Source organism: Octodon degus, unplaced genomic scaffold (genome assembly GCF_000260255.1).
Source record: "Octodon degus isolate 3935 unplaced genomic scaffold, OctDeg1.0 scaffold00013, whole genome shotgun sequence".
NCBI lineage: Eukaryota > Metazoa > Chordata > Mammalia > Rodentia > Octodontidae > Octodon > Octodon degus.
The window spans coordinates 27,476,890-27,483,417 of record NW_004524589.1 but is presented as its reverse complement, the minus strand read 5'-3'; the positions used below and the strand labels follow the sequence as shown (position 1 = coordinate 27,483,417).

General features: G+C 34.8%; 1 pseudogene; it reads right to left on the bottom strand.

Annotated features, from left to right (window-relative positions):
* Positions 1-513: 513 nt before the first annotated feature.
* Positions 514-5,038, bottom strand: LOC101592869 (annotated as a pseudogene).
* Between the last annotated feature and the right edge of the window lie 1,490 nt (positions 5,039-6,528).

Genomic DNA, 6,528 nt, shown 5'->3' with positions numbered 1-6,528 from the left:
TTAAAGCATAATATAAATGTTGTACTTTTCTTCTATTTGACTTGAATGTCTTCCCACTCTACCTGGATTCTTTAAGATTAATTCAAAGCTTCTCCAAGCTTAACTAGCTGAACAGCTCATTGAAGGGCATATCTATTCCTGATAATTTAATGTCTGTCCTTAGGTTTATTTCATCAGCTTTAAGGAGATTTGTTACCACGTTAAGGGGAAAAAAATTGACAATGTAAGAGAATCTGGAGGTTGATCATTTGAACAGCTGGGGAAAACTACATGGACAATGAAGTTTATGGATAATTTTATGTATTATTTTTGTACTGTCTCAAATGACTAAAGAAAATGTTCTTCTGTATGTCCTTCCCTGAATCTTTGCAAAGACAACCACCTTCCTCTCTGAAGTATATTTTGCCTTTATGTATGTCCTTCCTATTTTTGGCTGAAGACAGTATTTTCAGAGCTCCATTGTTTTTTTTTTTAACTAATGTAATTTTATTAACTATACACATAAAACTGCTGTCACATCTAAAAATAATCCACAAGTTATCGTAATTTCAAATTATACATACGAATTAGATTTATGAAATATACAAGACATTTTATCTTCATTCATCAGAAGCCTTAATGAGCACAGCATTCTTCTTATATTTTTCTGCAATCTCTCTAATGTTTTCCAAAAGATCTTCAGACATGCATTCTTCATACTCTCTATCAACTTTAGGAATCTGCTCCTCAAGATGTTTCTCCACGGCCCCTACGTGCATGGCAACCATCTCTAGCAGACGCTGCAGGCTGCTTCCCACTTTCCTCCTTTCTTCAGTTGTGGTCTGTACAACTAATTGGTACTCCCGCTGCACGGCGTCCAGCGCGGCCATCGCCTCGCTGAGGCCCTCGTTCACGGCGCTCTCCAGCAGGTGCTTGTGCTTCTCCAAGGACTCCAGCTCGCTGGCGCACTTCTCATCCTCCTGCTCAGCTTCCTTAACTTTCTGTTGGTGAAGATCATCCAGCTTTTCCTCCTCAGAGTTCTCACGCTTCTCTTGCTTTCTGTTATCATTGTATTCAACTGTTCTAAAGTATCCTCCAAACCCATCTTCTTATTTAGAGCTTTATTAATTTCTTCTTCGTTTTCATTCAGGAGTTCCTTGAGAGGTACGTAAACCTGTGCCCTGTACTTGACAAGGCAGTTGGCACCAGCTTCAGGATTAAACTTAATTTCGAAGTTGTAGCCTTTGGAATTCTCAGCCCCTTTTGGGATAAGTTTCAATTTTCTAGCCATTTTGTGATACTCTGCTAACTGTGTTTCAATCGCCTCCTTGGCTCTGGCGTACTTCAGCTCCTCATTCCACAGCTGCTGCTGTTCAGCCTCCAGATCCTTGGTTAATTTATTGATGGTTTGTTGCAAGTCATTTTTTTCATGATTTATTCTCTCAATGTCAGCAACTGAGTATTTCTGGTTATCAACGATATTCTGTAGCCGAGTATTCTCCTGCTTTATGGTTTCACATTCTATTTCTACTCTAGAAATTTCTTCATCGAGACCACTCAGTTTCTGGTCAAGAATAGCTGAATGAGAGCTCCATTGTTGAACACAAACTATCACTGTTCTTTGGGAGTCTGTGTTTACAGAGTGTCACAGTATATAATATGTTCCATGAATAAAAATAATCATGTAAAATATAGCTATATTTGATTTTCAAATTAATATTAAAAGTGCCTGGAATGTAATAAGGAGGTAGAGAAGATCAGCAGTTGTTCCTATACAATGATTAGTTAATCCTAATTCACTAGAAGACAATAATGTTTGTCTATTAATAGTAACTTTCATTTTTATTATAAAACGAATTCATGTGTTAATGGCTGATTATATGCTGCACTTGAAAATGTTCAATATCATATTTATTTGTAATAATGGATTCAATAAAGTAAAAAAAACATATCTGTAAATGTGTTTTAATTGTTTTCTGGTAAGCCAAGCAATAAAGTCTATATATTTTTCCATACAGATGAACTCTACTCTGTGGCAAAAGGAATTATTCTTTGTACCCTTATTTAAGAAGCTCTTATGTCTTAAGAAAGACAATGAGAACAAAGAATTTTTTAAAAATTATCTAAAGGTGTTAGAGGGCCAGCAAAGCTCGTTGTGAGGAGCTTACATTTTAGTATCTCCACAGTGCTCTATTAAACAGGAATAAATAATGTGTAAGATCTTCTGAGCCGTGGATTACAACCACTTAAAATGTATGTCAGTTATTTTACTATTGGACAAGTGAAAGTTTTAAAATACAAAATGTGTATTCGTGTTTTTAAAATAGTAAAATTAATTTATTGAGAAAAACTACATCCTGCAAGAGTTTGTGTTTAGCCTTTCAGGAAGCAAACATCAGCTAGACAAAGTGCCTCCCGAGGAAATGGAAGAGGATGCTTTGGCTGGTACAAGCAAGTAGAAAAAGGAAGTCAGTCTGCGCGTCACGGAGCACACCTTTGGTGTTGTCATTAGGCGGGTCCACATGCTCCCACCAGGTCTTCAGCGTATACTGTTTTGCTTCCGTGAATAGCACAATATTTCCAAAACCTTTTAGGTGTCTTCCAAAATTTATTTATACATTTTCAAGGTAAATGAAATGCTTGTTACCTTTTGTAGGCTATTTTAACACTTTACTTTCACCTTAATTGTTAAAGCAGGATTTTAAGGTTTGTAATGGTGCTGAATAAGCTTCATTTGCTACATCTATTATTAAGTTGTTAAATAGCATTTAAGGTTGACAGAACACATGTCAGATGTAAATTTTAGATGAATAGGGTTTTTTTTTTGTTTTGTTTTACTACCTGTATGTACCAGTATCACACTAAATATCCTCATGAGATTATAAAAATAAAGGGTTAGTGTCCTAATAAATCTGTCTTAAATCTTTAAAAAATCTTCTATGAAAAAGGCATTATCATTGTTTTATTTACAATGTCTTTGATTATTAGAAAATGTAAGTGAAATAAAACTAGAGATGTGTTTTGTTCACTTCCGTGTAACCTGACTATTGCAAGAAACATGGCCATGGATATTTGTGGTGTGAATGAAATAAACGCCCAAATGTTTTCTAAATGCTTAATGGTCATGTTTATTGTTTTCTGCGAATTGTTTTAAATTGCTTTGTCTTAAGGCAAAGTCTTGCAGTGTTGCCCAGGCTGGCCTTAAACTCATTTTTCCTACCTTAGTATCAAGAATGTTTGATGTTAGAGGTGTGTGCCATTGCCTTTTCCTTTAAATACCATAAACACATTCTTCCTTCAAAGAAAATAATTTAAACAATTCAAAATTTATTCAGAAGCAGCACATTTTAAAATTACCAAAGCAAGTTCTGAACAGTAAAGAGTTTTACCATATGTTTTAGAGAAGCAGTCATTAAGAAATAATTACCTAAAAGGCAACATGAATTTATGTTTAGTAAATACCTCATAGAAACATAAACAATGTAAATATACAAGTAGAAGAAAAAATTTCTAATTCTGGTAGGAGGGTGATATTGATTTCACAATAGGATTACATTTGCAAATATAAAGCAATGACAAATTGACAACCTCTTTGAGAACTTTCTAGTAGATTAAAGAAAGGCATGAAGTTTGAATCGGGAAGGCATATTCTTGGACTAGAATATAGTCCAGTTAAGCTGAGATGTAAGGCATAAGGACAGAGAGCATGAGAGACGGAGCTAAAAGCAAGGATACAATCTAGGGAAACTTTGTTTTACTTAATCAATTATGATCATGAAGATAATTATAGGTCAGAAGATAACATCAGCAGATGGAATAAAATTCTGTCTATGTTCATAAGACATTGCTGACTTGATAGCACCACAGCCATTGGATTAAGGAAAATAATCTCAGCTGCAAATTTTTCAGGTCAATCCTCCAGATGGGGAAAACAATAGCAAAAAGTGAGAAATTTCAATGACAAAGAAATAATAATCTCCCTTATTAGTGTTCCACTTTTTAATCATGCTTTACGCTAGTGAAATCCTTATGTTGTTCATCCTTGGTGCATTTTAGTGGGAACCACTTGGAAAACATTTCTCTCAGCAGCATAAGCTTAGCGAAAGTATGTGGATTGATGTACTTACTTTGCATTCCTCTTGTAACAAAATGGCATTGTGTTTTTCCAGAAGCAGTAGCAGTATGAAACCTAATATTACTTTGTGTTATAAAGGCCAGTGACAGAGTATGGCAGTTTTAATTTAGAACAGCACAGCTTTTGCAACGCCATTCTTTATATTTCACCTCATTTTGTTGTACAGAATGGAAATAAAATTGTCAGTATTAGAGTTTTGCATTAAGTTGAAGTTTTATTTTGGTTTGCTCTTCCCCCAACATATCTTTCTGGAAAAAGGATAGATTTGTAAAGAGCAGCATTTTTCTCATCTGTAGCCTATCTGCACAGATATAATATATAATTTTCAGCAAGAATAGTGTTCTGTGAGAGGAAAAAAAATAATGCCCGGGGTTATTATTTCAACTTGCAAATCTGGATGCTGTACTTTGATATTATTTATTTGAAGTTTATGCAGCATATATTACTTGAAATTTGAAATCTACTGTATTAATTCTAACAGCCAAAGCATTCCAAGCTAAGAAAAGCTGTCCTTACACTTAGTTGAATGCTCAAGCACAAAATTATTTAAAAACATCATGTATAGAAAATGCAACAATAAGCTGATTTGTGTGCACAAGAGGGCTGTTTGTCCTGAAAAGTACATTCTTAAATAAGAAGAGAGTTGGAAAGAAAAGGCATACAGCACCTTGAAGTAAGAACAGGAGCAGATGTCCTTTAGCTGTGTGTTTTATTGATTTATAAACACTCAGTCAGGCTCCTCATCTCTGCAGAGTAATTTAGATATGGGAAAATATCTGTGAAATATATTGATTGTGTTATTGATTGAAAAGCCAATTGCTGTTGCACTCCTGTTTTACCATTTAAGTCCTGACACATCTTGACGTATGAGCCAGCTGTGACTGCTGCCTCGATTCCACAATGAGATAATGTGAAAGCTGTCATAACCACTTCTCCATCAGCCTTGAGTATTTACAGCAGAGTGGTGCTGCTGTTCAGTTTGCTCTTTAACTACTTGAATAATGAGGATTTGTTAGAGCTCTTGCTCTCTGGCTCGTGTACACTGGAATTGGGTGTGTCCCCATATGCTCATGAGCCTGTACTCATTTTTGCCTTATTTATTGAAATAAGCCATTTGGTGAATTAAAGGAAATGTAGAAGGAATGAATTCCTTAGTATCTTCTAATTTAATCTGTGCACAGGAGAATGAGTATGCTTGACCCAACCTTTTTGTCTTTATCAATAGGAAATATTTACTTCAAAGCATTTCTCTGAGTATTTTTTATGAGATTATTTTGTACTTACCAGCATAAATGGAAGAATGCAGGAAAATAAATTCCTTTCAATGGTTAATTTATTATTTATTTGGGTTATTTATTATATAAAAAAGATAATTTACCCCAAATTTATTTAATATTTTTTGACTCACATAGAAATTCAAACTAGACCTGGAAACTATCCATGAAAGCTTATAAAAATCATATAAATATATCTCAAAAAGTATACTGTAAAGGATCTACAGTTTAGGGCAGATCTCATTAGATGATTGAAACTACATATACTGTTTCCTGCTTCTAGTCACATAATCATAATGCACATGGAAAAAACTCTTCTAAATCACCCTTTTGACGCATATAGTCAGTATGGATCTTTTCCAAATAAGGCAATTTAAATGTATGCTATACATTATTAAATTTGGTGTCCATAATATTCCTTTTATATTCTGATGCATCTTCTCATTGTCACACAATTTTTGATTAATCACAAGCAGCATGTTGATATGTTCTTTTCCAGCTTATTTAAAAGCATCTCTCAATTTATGTAACCCCGTGAAACAAGTCCATTGCGAGGAAACAGTGCTGATGTAAATAGCCTGGGAACAATGCTCCGCATTATAAGGATGGACAGCGGATCACTCCTCTGGGAAATGAAAATGTTCATTTAGCAGTAGGAATGGCACACCAGTCTGGCAAATGACTGACAGATCAGCAGTGTTAAACCCGAGAATTGTGATTGATGTGGATCCAACTTCGAAAAACCTAGCATATCTTTACAATGTGCAGGCTTTCAGTAATGTAGGATCTTTTAGATGCAGTTTTGAGCCTTGATATCACACTCTAAAGCAGATTCTAGCTTTTTGCAAAATTACAAATGAAATTTTAGCTTTTAATTTTAAACAACACATCAAATAATTCTTACAAAGTATAATCTTTACTTCAAAGAATGCCCGAGGCAGAGTTAGAATTTGGCATTGGATAAAGTTGTGAGAAGGCTAAACAACCTGTCGCGACAGGATTATATATGACCTGCAATGTGGAGAACCTAGTATGTAACAGACACCACCATTCCTACTGCAGTCTTCTCTCTATAATCTCCCTCTTACCATCTCTAACTTGTAGAGAGCTTTAGAGCAAGACAGCTTGTGAATTTTTTTT